This window comes from Gossypium raimondii, chromosome 9, assembly GCF_025698545.1.
Source record: "Gossypium raimondii isolate GPD5lz chromosome 9, ASM2569854v1, whole genome shotgun sequence".
Classification (NCBI taxonomy): domain Eukaryota; kingdom Viridiplantae; phylum Streptophyta; class Magnoliopsida; order Malvales; family Malvaceae; genus Gossypium; species Gossypium raimondii.
In genome coordinates this window covers 28,800,833-28,818,711 of record NC_068573.1, presented here as the reverse complement: position 1 = coordinate 28,818,711, position 17,879 = coordinate 28,800,833, and positions in this window count along the sequence as shown.

Here is a 17,879-nt window from a genome sequence, read left to right as displayed (position 1 = left end):
AATGAGGAGTTACCGAAACAGTTAGAGGAAATGTGCAAGTGGCTCGAGGAGAAATTTAGGGCGATGGAGGTCACTGAAGGCTATCGTGGGATTGACGCTAAAGAGCTGAGTTTTGTTCCGGATTTGGTACTCTCCCATAAGTTTAAGATGCCAGAATTCGAGAAGTACAATGGGGCAAGTTGCCCAGAAGCACATATCACCATGTTTTCCAGGAGAATGGCTGGATATGTTAACAATGACCACTCTTGATTCATTGTTTCGGGATAGCCTCATGAGGCGACATCTAAGTGGTACAATCAATCGAGTCGTACCACGATTAGTTCATGGAGGGATTTGGCCCAAGCATTCATGAAACAGTATAGTCATGTGACGGACATGGCTCCTGATAGAATCACCCTTCAAAACATGGAGAAAAAGCCGAGTGAAAGCTTTAGGCAGTACGTACAGAGATGGAGGGAAGTCGCAGTCCAAGTTCAGCCACCGCTCTTAGAGAAAGAAACGACCATGCTGTTCATTAACACACTGAAAGCCCCATTCATTACGTATATGTTAGGAAATGCTACAAAAAGCTTTTCTGACATAATTATGAATGGTGAAATGATCGAAAATGCTATAAGAAGCGGGAAAATTGAGGCGGAAGAGAGTAACAAGCGGTCAGCCTCAAGGAGAAGAGAAAATGAGGTGAACAACAAAGGTTATTCTAAATCAGTTGCTGTAAGTCATCCAGAAAAGGGGGTTGCTAGTCAACAAAGTTCAATGAGACAGGAATCTGGAGTGAAACCAGGTACTGAGAAGCTCCAGTTCACGCCAATTCCGATGTCATATAAGGAGCTGTACCAAAGCTTATTTGATGCACACGTTGTTTCTCATTCCTACTTAAAACCCCCACAACCTTCGTATCCCAAGTGGTATGATGCGAACGCACAATGTGACTACCATGCAGGAATTACAGGGCACTCAACTGAGAATTGCATTACCTTCAAAAAGCTAGTTGAAAAACTCATCAACATGGGTGTTGTCAAGTTAGGTGACTCATCAAGTGCAGAAAATCCGTTACCCAATCATGATTGAGGATGGAGGGCCTGCAATGTATGAAGAAGTGGTGAGAAATTTACACATCGATGCCATATATACAGACACATTTAAAAGGATCCTTGTTAGATATTCGCCTTAGAGGTGTTCTAAATAATGGGACTGTAGAGGAAACCCCTAAAGTATTTAGAGTCTGTTAGAGTAATGTTCAGAACACACTTGTTGCTTTCAGCCTAGAAGCAATAAGAATTTCTTTGTAAAATAGGCTCACGTCTGAATATTATTATTTTAATGAATACATTTTTGCAATCATCATCTTTGAGCAAATGTTCTTTCATTCTTTACGATTTTTTTTCATTCCTTCAGATTTTTTCTGCCAAACCATTCATTCATTCATTCATATTATTCATATATTCTTTGTATATCCTTTAGCACCTACAATAGGCCCTTGGATATCAATGACATGAGTGACGCTGCTACAGACTCAGAATCTCCTTTTGGGTGAGACATGTGTTTAGAGGGATCTCACAGCTTTGAAGGTGGCATGGATTGTAGCTTATCTCCAGACTTATTGAGGATGGTAGAGGATAGACAGATCCTACCTCACAAAGAATCATTAAAAGTTGTGAACTTGGTGAAGATTGGAATTAATATGACTTCAAAGACAAAGCTGAGTTACTTCAAGAATTCAAAGATGTCTACGCATGGTCATACCAGGATATTCTCAGGTTAAGCACTATCATTACAATCTGAACAACAACACGATATTAGAAATTTACAGTATGTTCAAGATTAATATCATGAATGATGCAGTGAAAACTCTACCGGAGCAGTGCCTCTCTCTTTAGTTCATCACGGTTTTTTCTATTGAAGTTGAAATTCTTTCTCTCCGGGTATTGGCTGAGCAAGTTGGATGAAGCAGAATAAATCCGATTGCAATGTGATCAATTGAACTTGATAGAAGGAAGAAGGCTAAAAGCTATTCATCACGGTCAGATGTGCCAGAAATGAATGATGCGAGCCTATAACAAAAGGTTCATCTTAGAGAATTCCACGAGGGTGACCAAATGTTGAAGATCCTCCATCTACAAAAAATATTATGGAGGGAAGCAGATGCCAAATTGGGTGGAACCTTATGATTATAGAGAAGGTTTTTTTCCAAAAGAGCTTTAATTTTGAGCGAGATGGATGATAAACCTGTAAAGTCCTGTAAACTCAGACTCAGTCAGGAAATTCTCCACCTAAAGAAGGAGAGGACCAAGGTAAAAACCCGCAAAGGGAAGTTTGAGTCCAAAAAAAAAGAAGTGATGTGAAAAAATGAAAAGATGAAAATGAAAAATGAAAAAGTAAAAATGGAGAGGCTAAGGTAAAAACCCGCAAAGGGCGCCTTAGACCAAAGGGGATTTGAGTTGAAAACCCAAAAAAGGGTGGCTCAAATGTTGATCAAAATGGCATTTGAAATTTTCAGAGCAGCTCAAATACTGATCAGAATGGGGGCATAAAGTGGTCTTGCTATACCTGAATCAACAGGAAAGGGTAGGCGACATCTTGGGGCATCGACAAAGTACTCCTAAACACATGTTAAACTCAGAATGGTCTTCAGAAAGTCTGTACAGCAAAGTTCAATCTGCGATATCTGGGGCACCTAACCTGTATACCATTTTTGTTATTCTTGGACCACTTTATTCATTTCCAAGATACGCATTCCTGAATCAATGTCTTTGTTATCCATCTTTATTATCTTTGATAATTTATTTCATTTCGAGCTATGCTCAGAACCAATTCAATTTTATCCATCATTTTGTTCTCTTTGCAAGTGTGTTGCATTAGAATAATAATTAATGGACCAATAAAAATTTCACAATGGAAGTTTGAATATTACTCTAGAAGTTTCTAAATAATACGATAACCTGAAACAGAGCTATTATTTAGAACACATCAAGCTTAAAGGTTGATATCTAATAAGGAATAGTCTAAATTAAGACTATCCCTTTGAGTTTTATTGTCTAAAACATTGATTGAAAAACGACAAGATGTCATGTTGGTGACAAAGCTTTAATGAACAAGCAAGTAATGATCACCGAATAATAAGAAGAAGTTGTTCTTAGAGAAGATTTCTTCATTTGTGCATGAGCATTTTGTACAACACCCTGGGAATAGTGTAAGAGACCAAAAAGTTTCACATCCTGTATCCTTGAATTGTGATAACAAAGGATTGAAAAAAGGCCAAATATTTTACTCTTGGGTTACAACGGGAAAGGATGGCACAATTTTTGCATCCCACTGGATCAAACATGGAGGTTTACAGTGGGGGTAATCTGGTCAAACGTTTTTGGAGACGCCAGCTGAGCAAAAAAGAGCCATAGCACATTGTCAATAAAACTTTAATAAACTTTGAGTAATGATAACCTAAGTGATAAGAAGGGATCATTCTCGAAAAATGACATTCTGCATTCATTCAAATGTCATTCATACATGCCTAGTTAGGAGCATTTGATTCATTCTGTTCATGACATCCTATTAGGCATAACTAGGTTCATAAAATGAATCATACAGGTCATGTTCCACAGAGAGCAGATCGAAAATAAAGCCTTCCTCCCTCAGTTGTAGTGGAGCAAGTTAAAGATAACAGATCTTGCCTTCCTGCATCGACAGCGAAGCAAATTGAAGATTACAGATCTTATCTCCCTAAGCAGTAATAGAGCAGATCAAAGATGGCGGATTTTACCTCCCTGTGGTTACAGTGGAGTACATTGAAGCCAGTAATTCTACTTCCCTGGGCAACAGTGGAATAGATTGAAGATTACAGATCTTATCTCCCTAAGCAGTAGTGGAGCAGATCGAAGATGGTAGATTTTACCTCACTGAGGTTGCAGTGGAGTATATTGAAGCCAGTAATTCTATCTCCCTGGGCAGCAGTGGAATAGATTAAAGATTTCAGATCTTGTCTCCTTAAGCAGTAGTGGAGCAGATCAAAGATGGCGGATTTTACCTCCCTATGGTTACAGTGGAGTACATTGAAACCAGTAATTCTACTTCCTTCGGCAGCAGTAGAATAGATTGAAGATTATAAATTTTATTTCCCTAAGCAGTAGTGGAGCATATCAAGGATGGCGAATTTTACCTCCCTGAGGTTACAGTGGAGTACATTGAAGCCGGAAATTCTATCTCCCTGGGCAACAGTGGAATAGATTGAAGATTACAGATCTTATCTCCCTAAGCAGTAGTGGAGCAGATCAAAGATGGTGGATTTTACCTCCCTGAGGTTACAGTGGAGTACATTGAAGCCAGTAATTCTATCTCCCTGGGCAACAGTGGAATAGATTGAAGATTACAGATCTTATCTCCCTAAGCAGTAGTGGAGCAGATCAAAGATGGTAGATTTTACCTCCCTGTGGTTACAGTGGAGTGTATTGAAGCCAATAATTCTACTTCCCTGGGCAGCAGTGGAATAGATTGAAGATTTTGGATCTTGCCTCCCTAAGCAGTAGTGGAGCAAATCAAAGATGGCGAATTTTACCTCCCTGTGGTTACAGTGGAGTACATTGAAGCCAGTAATTCTACTTCCCTGGGCAGCAGCGGAATAGATTGAAGATTTTAGATCTTGCCTCCCTAAGCAGTAGTGGAGCAGGTCAAAGATGGTGGATTTTACCTCCCTGAGGTTATAGTGGAGTACATTGAAGCCAGTAATTCTATTTCCCTGGGCAGCAGTGGAATAGATTGAAGATTTTAGATCTTGTCTTCTTGCATAGACAGCAAAGCAGATCGTAGACGGCAGATTTTACCTCCCTGAAGTTGCAGTGGAGTATATTGAAGCCAGTAATTCTACCTCCCCGGTCGGCAGTGGAATCGATCGAAAAAATAGATCTTGTCTTCATGTACTGGCGTGAAGTAGATCAAAGAAACAGATCTTGCCTCCCTAAGCAGTAGTGGAGCAGATCGAAGATGGCGGATTTTACCTCCCTGAAGTTGCAGTGGAGTATATTGAAGCCAGTAATTCTACCTCCTCGGTCGGCAGTGGAATCGATCGAAAAAGCAGATCTTGTCTTCATGTACTGGCGTGAAGTAGATCAAAGAAACAGATCTTGCCTCCCTAAGCAGTAGTGGAGCAGATCGAAGATGGCGGATTTTACCTCCCTGAAGTTGCAGTGGAGTATATTGAAGCTAGTAATTTTACCTCCTCGGTCGGCAGTGGAATCGATCGAAAAAGCAGATCTTGTCTTCATGTATTGGCGTGAAGTAGATCGAAAAAAGTAGATCTTGTCTTCCCATACTGGTGGTGAAGTAGATCGAAGATACAAGTCTTATCTCCCTGAAGTTGCAGTGGAGCAGACAAAAGTAACCAATCCTATCTCCTTGAAGTGGCAATGGAGTGGATTAAAACCACAGATCTCATCTCTCTGAAGTTGCAGTAGAGCAGATCGCGTCAGATTTATCCTTAAGTTGTAGCAGAGCAAATTGAAGCTACAGGTCTTATCTCCTTGAAGTTGCAGTGGAGCAGATTAAAGATAGCAAATTTAGTTCTTTTGAGAAGCTATAACATACGAATCCTATCTCCCTAACATACATTGCAGTGGAGTAGATTGAAGTACCAGTTCCTATACCTCTGAAGATGCAATAGGAAGGAATGAGGCTATTTGAAGTAAAGAAGTAATGAAGAAGTCGAGGCTCAGTAAGACCGGGCACAATTGGGCTTTTAGTCTTTGCTCTATTCCCGTTACACGACAATGAACAAAGAGGGGCAGCTGTACAAACCCAATAATGCCCGGGCCCAACTAAACCTAGAATGGCCCAACACCTGACCCAAACTAAACAGCCCACTAACTAAATTCCAGCGGCAACCCTAGCAGCATACAACCTCCAACCCTAGCCGCCGCACATCAGCCCTGCACCACCACCCTTTGCGCACGTACGTGTCCCACGTACATCCCCAGATTGGCCAAATCTGCTCAACAAACGGCAAAACAAACACAAAGAACAAGTAAATGAAAGAGAAAAACGCAAAAAAAAGAGAGAATAATAGAAATACAAAGGTGTTGTGTTATTTCTTTGATTTTTTCTTCATTTTTCAGCTATATAAAGCCGAGGAAAATCTGTAAATAGGGGGGAAGGATGAATAAAAAAGGATTCAATATCAACAAACAAATTTTTTTTTCCGAATACAAAATGTGTTTTTTCATTTGCTCAGCATTTTGAGTTTCATTTTTTTTTCTTTTAGCCTTTTTTATTATTTTATTTTTCATTGAAAATAAAAAAAGGAGGAAGAAACTTACCTGGTCGCCGGAGTCGACGGGCCGGCATCTTCTCCGTCGACAGAGGCGTCGTGCTCGCTGAAACTTGCGGCGGCGATCGAAGGACTGGCGGCGGCTTCTGGGGTTGGGGTTTTGAAACCCTAACAGAGAAAAAGGAAAAAGAATCAAGGGTTTTTTTTTGTTTGTTTTAGTTATAAATGTTTTTTTTGTTAAAATTTAGTTTAAATAAGAAGGATAAAACGGTGCCGTTTTGAAGGGGCCAGACCCGCGCGGTGACCCGACCCGGAGGGAAGGATCCGCGCGTTCTGGCCTGAATGGGGAAATTGTGCGTTTAGTCCTTTTTTTTGCGTTTCGTTTCAATTAAACCCTTTTGTTTCTTTTTTAAATTGGGCCGCATATTTGATTTTTGTTTCAAAACGGTCCCCATTGTCTTGCAGATGTTTTAGGGTGGATTATTTTCCATTCGCCCCTCATGTAATTCGCGTGTTGCAAATCGGTCCTCCTTTTATTTTAATGTCATTTATTAGTTATTTTGCATTTTAATCCTTTTTCACACCATTATTATATCATTTATTCCATTTTATGCTTATACACCATTTATAAGATATATATATATATATTTTTTTATAACACATATTCCTTTAAACGTTTATAAATCCATGCATTTTATATATAAATATATGTATATACATATACATTCTTGTATTATTTTATTTTCATATCTTTATACATACATATTTTTCTTATTATAATGCGTACATATTCTTAGACTTCTTAAACGCATGCATATATTTTACATACGTTTTACATGTTTCATTTTATCTTTTAGCTTTTATATATTTTATATTTTATAGATATATACATATTCATTTCTTTTATGCTGTAAATGTATATACATATACATATTTTTATATTTTCATTTTATTTTCAAAATTTTCATGAGCACATGTACATACTTTTATATTTTTTTTCACGATTTTCAAATACATACATGCATTTTCTATTAGTTTTGATTGATATATTCCATTCTATCTTTTTATATGTATCCTTGTATATGTGTGTTAAATAAATGTGTACACATATTTGCAAATTTACTTGTATATTGTACTTGTATATATATTTTGTAAATATTTATTCACATATGTTTTAAATTAAAGTTTTTGTTTCATACTGTACATTAACTTTTTAACATACCTTTTGGGAAATATATTTTAGTTTTGCCACAGCATTAAAATCATCATATTTTTACAAATTTCCAAAATATTTGGCATTCATGATTCTCGAGAAAGATCGTGTCCTAACTTACTAGATTGCGATTATTTTTCGATGAATTTAGAAAGCCAAGTGTTTGTTTGCAATAAATTCACAAATTTCAAATAAAAGCTTATTCTCGGGAATTCAAAAATGTTGGGTCCTAACTTACTAGTCATGACATTTTCTTCTCGAAATAAGAATTTTCAAAAGCAAAAGGCAATATTCGGGTATTTTGAGGATTTAAAAATATTGTACCCTAACTCACTGAGTGTGGTGTTTTATTTCTTTGAAATAAGAATGTCTCATCATTTTAATTCATTCATGAAATAAAAAGTTTCCTTTTAAAATCTTTTCAAATTTTCGACACCAAGGCATTAAAAAAAATCAATTTGGTACCAATTTTGGGCGTTACGAGGGTGCTAATCCTTCCTCGTGCGTAACTGACTCCCGAACCTGTTTTCTCAAATTTCGCAGACCAAAATTATTTCTATGGTGGGCCGATCACACCCCAATCAAGGATCAGTGGCGACTCCAGTTTTATTATTTTTAAGTCGACAACTAAATTTTTGTTTTCAAAAAACGGTTTCGACAGTTACCTCAGAAGGTGCAATATATTCAACCTATATAGTGGAGTCAACAGTATAACTCTTGTTAGAAAATTTAATTACAAAAACGAGTTTTGTTGCATAATGAAAATTTAAAATTTTCATAAACTTTAACATTTGATGTGTTATCTATGACAATAAAATATACCAAATTCAAAACCTATGTTTCGGTCTAGCGAGATCTATCGATTTCCTTACTTTCTACCAAATGTTATTCTCTGCTATTCTCATACCCTCGATAGGGATGAGCAAAACTTGATTCAATTTGAAAAAAATAATTTTTTTTTAATTTCAATTTAATCAAATTGAGTTATCCAAGTCAACTCGAATAAGTAATTTAAGTTTCGAGTTTGAATCGATTTGAATTTTATAATTTGTAACTCAAATAATTCGAATAACAGTTTGGTGTAAATACACTTTTGGTCTCTATCAATTTTGAAAATGAGCAAATTGGTCTCTCTCAACAAAATTACAAAAAATAATTTTAAAATTCAAAAGTCTATAAAAATTCCAAATTTTATATATATATATATTTAAAACATATAATTATTTTTAAAAATCTAAAGAATATATAAAGAAAGATAAAATTTTAAAATTTTTATAAAATAATAATTTTGGGACCTAAATAAGTTAATTAAGATTCAAGTTTATCGTACTAAAATATTTTTTATTATTTTTCTTTGAAAAGGTTTTTAAATTTATATGATTTCAAATTTATGTGCTCCAACATGAAATTAGTTATACTGCAACAAGATTTTAATTTGACATGTTTAATTTTTTAATTTAACTCTAACAATTTCACTCGATTCGATTCGACTCGAATTTCATTTTACTTGACTTGATTCGAAAAATTACAAATCGAGTTAGGATAATAAAATAGGACTCGTCAACTCGATTAACTCAAAAATTTTTCAGTCAAATTTATCGAACGTTCGCCCCAAACCCTCGATTGCTAAAATAGTTGACTCTTAATCAATATAAAAACTTCAAATTTCCAGTGAGAAAATTAATTCTATTTATAATAAATTGAAACTCAACTACTCACAAAATTTAGAATTTATTTGTCTAATAAATTTCCTTAAATTTTGATAAAGTGACCACACGTGTGTGTGTTTTGGCTTCCCTTAATTCCTTTTATATAGAGAAAAAATACAAAGTTCTACTAGAACAAAAGAGAGAATAATAATATTTTAATAGAAGGATTCCTATATAGTGGGTAGTGTGTCGCCCATTCATTATAAAATAGGCTTATTGAGTCCTTTATAATTATCCACCTCAATAATAATTTTTTATTATCAAAATATTATTTTATTCAATTAAACTATTTTTCAAACTTAAGTTTAATTTCGTTAAAGTCATGACAACTTTAACGTATTAAAATTTATGAATAAATAAATTTGATCATCATGTTTGATAAATTTGTGATGACAAATTAATTTAATATTCACTTCAAACTCAATTGTTTAATTAAAATAAAACAAATTAATTTATAGGTCACCTCTTATTCATTTTCAGAAAATACATTTACTATGGATAGCAATGCATGCAATCTATTTCTCTTTTGTCTTTCTTTGGCATATATTATTGGTTCTAATTGCAATCCACACAAAATTGTGTTGAGCGAGTAGAGGGATCGATTGGACCTACATAATTAGGGCTTAAATAATTTATAATTAAGTTACAACTCTTCGTTTATTACTTGCAATATTATCCAGTCACATAGTCAATCCACTAAAAGTACCATGACTAATCTCCCTATTATATACCATTACGAAAGTAACTTAGATTTATACTTTGTCAAATGACCTCGTTATTAGTGTGTTATCCTCATATGATATTCTTAATCTCTTTGGGTTAAATATGTTCACCAAATATGATTTTGTTTTATCTTATAGTTACCATTGCATATTCCACGATGAAAAATATTTTTACTAACAAATAGTAATAACAATTATTTGTCCCAAATGAATAAGCTGTGGCCATGTTCCTTTTGTCATAGCCCTTACAATGCCAGTGAAAGGATGTCATTTACTATTTGAACGAGTTATAAATTCCATTATTGTAAGTGAAATCATGTCATATATAAGTTATATACTTAACATACCAATTTTTTACTCTAATAACAATTGAGCATATGATTTTAATATCTCAAAATATATTAGTTACATACGCATGGCTAGTTACTTGGGATTGAGGTTATGAAATAGGTATAGCATTATCCAACTTGGGTCTTGTCCAATGTATTATCAATCAAAAAAATCACACATATGTCTCTATCTTTTTAAGAGTCATTCACTTTGATGCCAAATACAAAGTATCTCTTAAACCAGACTTGATATAAAATATAATAGTCATTTAAATCAATTGCCCATTTTTTATTTCTTGGATTACTGAACCATTTAGATTACCTACTAATATAAATTGTCTTCTTGCATCATATTTCATCCCTACAATGCAAATTATTGTTAGTTAAGCTCTAAGTAATCAGTAAGCAAATATTTGTTTTACTCATTTTAATTTTTGTGCAAAAGTCAACGAGGACAGTTATACAAAACATGGTATTATCTCTATACTAATCCGTTCAAAAAAAAATTACAAGCATAAATGAAAAATTAATACAGTAAGGACAAGAAATCACAACAATCTCGTCTTCAAGTCATAATGTGTAAGAACATTAAATCATTGGGAAAATGGTCACCTTTCGTGGAGTTTACATATTCGTCCAGTGTTATTACTCCATTTAAAATTGTTATGGTTTTAACCTATTAACTATCTTACCTTTGAATGAGATTATTGATTTAGGTTGTGAAAAAAAAGCTAAGTTGGTGAAAAATTCATGAGAAAGTTCACAAATCTATTGAAAGAAAAAGAATGAGTCAAATGCAGAGTCTTGTTTGAGCTTGGGGATTGGATTTTGGTGCATATGAGAAAGGAATGTTTGCTTTCCAAAAGAGAATAAACTCAATTAAATAGGAGATGGACCATTCAAGTACTTGAAAAAGTCAATTGTAATACTTATCGCATTGACTTGCTAGGCAAATCAATGAAAAAGGAAGGCTTTGTTCATTTTGCTTTTTGAGTAAAAGTGGGTGAGAACAATTATACAAAAGATAATAATTTTACTATGAAATTATTTTACAAGTATAAATAACAAAATTACTATACTAAAGACACAAAATCACAACAATCTCTTCTTCAAGCCACGGTGGGTAAGAACATTAAATCATGGGAAAAATGGTTTCCATTTGTAGAGTTTACATATAATCGTTTTATAATTCTTCCATTGGTATTACTCCATTTAAAATTGTTATGGTTTTAACTTATTAATTGTCTTAGATTTAATTCCTTGTCAATTTAGATTGTGAATAAAAATTTGAGTTGGTGAAAGAGATTCATGATATTGAAAACAAAAAAAGGAATGAGCGAAATGCACTTGTACGAATAAAAAGGCAGAGTCAAGTCTTGTTTGAGCTTCATAATTGAAACTTGGTGCATATGAGAAAGGAATGTTTTCTTTTCAAAAGAGGGAACAAACTCGATTCAAGAGGCCATGGACCATTCCAAGTACTTGAAAAAGTCAACGGTAATACTTATCTCATTGACTTGCTAGGTGAGTTTGCTGTCAATACCTTAAAGTTGTTGATTTTCCCCATTTGATTTTGATACAGGTTTGAATTCGAGGATGAATCCTTGTCGGAGGAAGGATGATATAATCCAAGCGAGTTAAAAGGAGAACATCAAAACATAAATCTTTCCGAGTGGTTCAATCACTAGAAGTAAATGGTGTCAATTAAATATAGCATAATGATAAATTTAGCCTTTAATGTTTATATATTTTTATCAATTTAGTTATTCTTCTTTTGTTTTAGCTAAATTTGATCATTGAGTCAAATTGTTTTTCTTTAACAGAAATGCTGACTAAAACATTAATCTTTAAACGATGTTGGCGTGGCAACCTGTGTGGTAGTCCACGAACACTTCATCCTGACATGACATTATTTGTCATATATTTTATATCAACAAAAATTTAAAAATATATATAATTCAAAAAAAATTAAAAATTAGCATGAAGTACACGTGGATTGCCATATTGGCTACCAAGTTTAAAATTTTAACATTTTGGTCGGTATTTTCATTACAAAAACATCAATTAGACTCTTTTTCAAAAGGTTTATAGTCAAATTTAGCTAAAAAAGAATAAGGGCCAAATAGACAAAAGATATAAATGTTAGAAGTTAAATTTGACATTATACCATTAAATATTAAGTTGAATGTATTTGTACAAGTGTTCATTTTGAAGAAACTCTTGAATAATTAATAGAGTCCAACTTGATACAATACTCCTAGTGGGTGGATCCTTTGAAGTCCCTTTAACAACTAATTGCTATTCTTTAAGCACAAATTCTAGAATTTTATTTATTTAAGAGATTAAATATTTATTTATTCTTTCAATTAGAGATTTGATTATGTAGAATATTTAATTAATTTTAAGAGTTTTAAGTTATTTGTTTATTTATTAAATAGAGTTATGCTATAAATTAAATTTTAAGTGCTGACTTTTATATTATCTTTTTGGGGTTTATCATGTAAGTATCTATATAAAGGAGGATACAATCAAATAAAGGGAGTTCTCTTTTTATTGTATGTTGAAGCATAATGTGAGAATTAAAGTGATTCTTCTCTTAATTATTTGGAGCATTTGTTTACTCTCAAGTCTTTCAAAATTGCAAGTTTTCAAGTTCTCCAAGCTTATTTATCGATGTTTCTAGGTGTTTTTATCCAAGAAATTTTAACACCTTTTATCCGGACTATTATCAATCTTAACCGAGATATGTCACATTAGATATCAAAGATATCTTCTGATGTTTTTTAATATTTTATTCGAATCAAATTCTTTATAAAATTTTATTTTATTATTTTAACTTCTATATATCATACTATATAACCAATTTTGTTCCAACATACTTTTAAATCATTAAACTCTCTTTTATTTTATATTATAATATATTAACCATTATTGATTGAGCATTGAAATATCAATTCATTTTATCAATTAATCATAAGATATTAATTAAATTAATCAATCATTTTTTTTCATTCTTCTATTTGTTTTATTAAGCAAGTATATCTTTCATTTTTTATACTTTTATATAATCAAAACATTACCTGACATATATTTTTTTACTAATCAATTATACTAATAATCATATACTTTGCAAAAAGAAAAATTCTATTTCATTTGCTTCTTCTCTTTTGTTTTGCTCAGTGGTGGTGTCAGCCTCTGAATTGACTATCGCTCACCTTTTTCTCCCTCTCATCAACCCTATCTTTCTTTCTTCTTCTCATTTACTCCATGTGATTTTTCTCTTTTCAATTTGCAGATCTATTTTGTGGGTATTTTTGTTGTATTTACAAGTTGTGATGGACTGATGACGATGTCTGTCATCATTGAAACTTCATTGACTACAACAATTCCTCTTGAAAAGTGGATGGCTCTTCATCAGCTTCTTAATTTATTTCTATTTTGAGAGTGTTTTAGAATAATAAATTGTTTTATAAGTCAATTTGAACTCATGTTGTCTTTAGTTTTATAAATTTCTTTATTTGTTTTCCGTTGTTTAATAAATCTTCGCTTTTAGAAATTTTTATCTATCGCATGTTTTTTAATCTTACTTATGCATGTAGCATTGCTTTTGCAAGTGACTTTAAGGATTGTTTTGTTTTCATCCTCTCCAGTTTGATGGATGCTTGGTTCTTTTTTCAATTTTTGCCTACCATTTTAGACCATCCGGGGTCAACTTCCTTACCATATTAAGTGCTTACAATCACTCCAGATATGTTGTGCTTAAGTTGTGACAGAGCCAATTATCAACATGCCATAATGTTCTATTAATACTGAGATTGAAGCCTTTGTTGTGTCAATGAAATTTGTTCTTCACCGCCTACAACAGATGTTTATTGTTTTTTTCTCAAATTATATGGTCACATTCCTGGAACAATTTAATGGATTTCCCTTAAAAAAAACCCATATACCATATTTTCTCATATTTCCTTCATATTATTTATCACTTAAATAGCTCCCTTAACCATTTTCTTAACATATTTTGACATTAATAAATTAATTGTCGAACCATTGATTTCATAAATAACTTATTTCTAATTCGATACATATACTTAATTAATTTCTCCGATCATACTTTAAAACATGTAATAACACTAATATACTAATTTTCCATTTTTACAAAACAATCCTTATACTTTAAATTCCATAGTTTTTACAAATCAATCCATGAAATTCTACTTTTACATTTTTTTACATTTAGTCATTAAATTTTGAATCTTGCACTTCATGAAATTGTCATTGAAATCTAAATCACAGTTTATTCCTAAAATATAAACTTTCCTATTTTTAGAATTTAGTCCTTTTTTCAATTTTAGTTAAATTAAATACTTTACTCCTTCACTTTACACCTTTCCCACATTATTCAATTTATGTCCATACCATAAGTAATTCAATACATATTTAACAAAGATTATCTAGAATTTATCATAACTTAATATCTATTTCTTGAACTTAATCATATTCTTAATTACACGAACTTTAACAATACCAAGGAACACTTTTACACTTTCATACCATCTTTATTGTTTTCCCACTTTTCCAATTGTTAAAATCAATAATATTGTATTTCTTTTCTTTTTTCTTTTTTTATCTTTCATATTTATTTTACAGTCCATGTTCGGGGTTCAAATTGTCCTCCCAACAATATCATTTTCAAAGTTTAAATTCACATTCTCTTCTTAAAATCCAATATATTTTATCACTACACCAAACACTTATTAATTCACTTTTACCATTTAAACTTACAAGATCTCCATTTTCAATCATCACTTTCTTATTCATAATTCATTCATTACCCTTTCAACATAACATTTTCATGCATGCATATAATACAACTAAATTCATGTAAATATACAAACCAATTTCATATAAATTCATTTAATCTACATATATATACATATATATCTTATTCAAACTTATATGGAAAATAAATTATACAACTTACCTTAATTTTTCATAGCTATTAACTTACCTATGTACATCCTCTCTTCACTTCTTCTTCAATCTCCAAGTTTCCATATTTCATTTCAAAAAAAAAAAATCATCCTTGAATTATTTTTAAATGCATAAACTACTTTTATTTTCATGAAGTTTCTAGATTTTCATAATAAAACTTGGTCAGAGATTATGTCAAGTTCTCTATCCCCCTCTTCATATCCCGTGCCAATACCATGTAAGAGGTATTCATGGGTCGGACTGGGCTAGGTTCGGGTTGGACCTAACTAAAAATTTAGTCCCGTTAAAATTTTGCCCAAGCTCAGCCTGGCCCGTATTAGTTTTTTATATAATTTTTAAATATATATAATACATCAAAATAAATATTTCTCAACAAATTAAAAATAGATTTTAAAAAATATGTATACTTAAATAACACTACGATAGATGCAACTTAACAAACAAATGCTTCTAAAATAATAACAAAATTAACAAATGCTTCTAAAATAATAACAAAATTAACAATAAAACAAGTTTTATACAATATCCAAATAATAACAATAAAATAGTAGCAACATAATAGTAGAATGATAGTAAAATAGGGAGAAAATAACAATAAAATAGCATTAAAAGATAAAAATAAAAAAGTAGATTTTTTTGTCCTTTAGTGAATTCGAGCCGGGCCTGGACCAAAAATGCCTTATCTGAGGCCCGACCCATTCTTTTAAACGGGCCTTATTTTTTTATCCAAACCCATTTTTCAGGCCTATATTTTTGCCCAAACCCTCCCATATTTCAGGCCGGGCCAGGTGACCCGACCAATAAACAGGTCTACCAAGTAAGGAAGAATTCCCACAATTTTTCTAAATTTTTCTTCATTTATTTGTCTATTTATTTAATTATTAAATCAATTAAAACTTTAATCTAATGGCACAAATTCATTCTACCAAAATATATTTTCTAATTAAATATTTAAAATAATCATTAATGATAAAATACCAAATTGCTCTTTAAAATATTTTTAATCATATTTCAGCCATAAGGTTAAAATAATCATTTCACCTTTTTATTTTATTTGTTGACATAGTATACATGTTTCCCAATTTAATCATTATTTATGTATATATTACAATAATAAGATAAATCTCAAAACTATACATGAACTATAATTTAATGTGCAATTGTATACATGAATTTTGATTTTGCACAATTTTATACATGAAGTTTTGATTTGATCTCATTCTTGTAAATTATTAACATAATTATTGATATAACATCATTTTATGTTTATATATTGCTTACATAAATAATTATATTTATCCAATATAAAATAAATTGATGTATTTATTTCTTTAAATGTGCATGGTTAAATCAAAATTAAAGTTTCGGTACATATTTGAACCACAATTAGAGTTTCACGTGTATAATTGCACCAAATTAAAGTTCATATATACAATTGCACATTAAGTCAAGTTCATGTATAATTTTGAGATTTATCCTATCATAATTGCATTTAATCCTTTTTCACTCAATGGAAAAATTACATTATAAGTCCCTCTACTCTCTTTCCAAGTACAATATAGTCTATATCTTGATTTTTCTTCTTTAAATATTAATATATTTTCAATGTTATTTTTAAATAAAATAATTAATTACTTCACCATTTCTCTTTCATGGTCATATTACACTTTAACCATCATTTATACTAAAATTCAATTTAATCCCTACTAAAAATTTATTATTCATATTTCCTTATCAATATATATATTTTAATTTTACTATAACTCATAGTTTTTTTTTTGAAAATTAATTTCTAGGGTGATACAAAGGTTTTATAAGAGTCCAAATCCGATCGGTAGCATTTTTGGATGCAAGTTAAGCAAAAGTTCCGTATGACTAATCTATTGTTTTTCTCTGTTCTCTTTACTTTATTGTTTTTCTAAAGATTTGAACAAGTTATATTGGACCACAAATCAACTCGGCAATATCAAATACATCGCTTGGTCGTTCTATCGATCATAAGCCAAATCTTCTTTCATTGTTTTCTTTTCAATTCAATTCTTTTTATTATCATTCAAATCAAATTTCTTTTTTATTTGGCTGTTAGATTTTGGGTTAGCATAAATTGGTATAAGATTGTAGGGATTTTTAGCATTTATTCGGTGATATGGAAGCTTTTGTAGTTATGTTATTGTTTGAAATTTTGTTATGACTGATGTCTTATTATTTAACACGTTCCATTTAGGGGAGAATTAAATGGTTAAAACGGTGAAATGGGTCATTTTGGTCTTTTAGTTAAACGGTGTGTTTTAGCATTGTCACAGTAGTTATGCCGGTTGTTGTAACGGTCATGAAGGCTGTGAGTTATTTCATTTTTAAGTTGAATGAAGGAGTAGGAAAAGCATGCCAATTTTATGCTGATAATCAAATTTGTTTCTCTCTCATTTCTCTCTTCTCTCTTTTTTTTGTTTTTTTCTTCTTCTTGATTGCTCGATTCAAAGGTATTAGAGCCACATGATTCTCTATGGCAGGTGATGGGATCTCTACTAGGCTTCAAAAGGCTGTTGGACACTTACAACAAGAGATGACTCAACTTCAGGTGAAGCTGACATAGATAGATACCAAGTTTGACAGTCGATTGAAGGAGCTTTGTGATGGTGTGCGAGACGAGATCAAGTC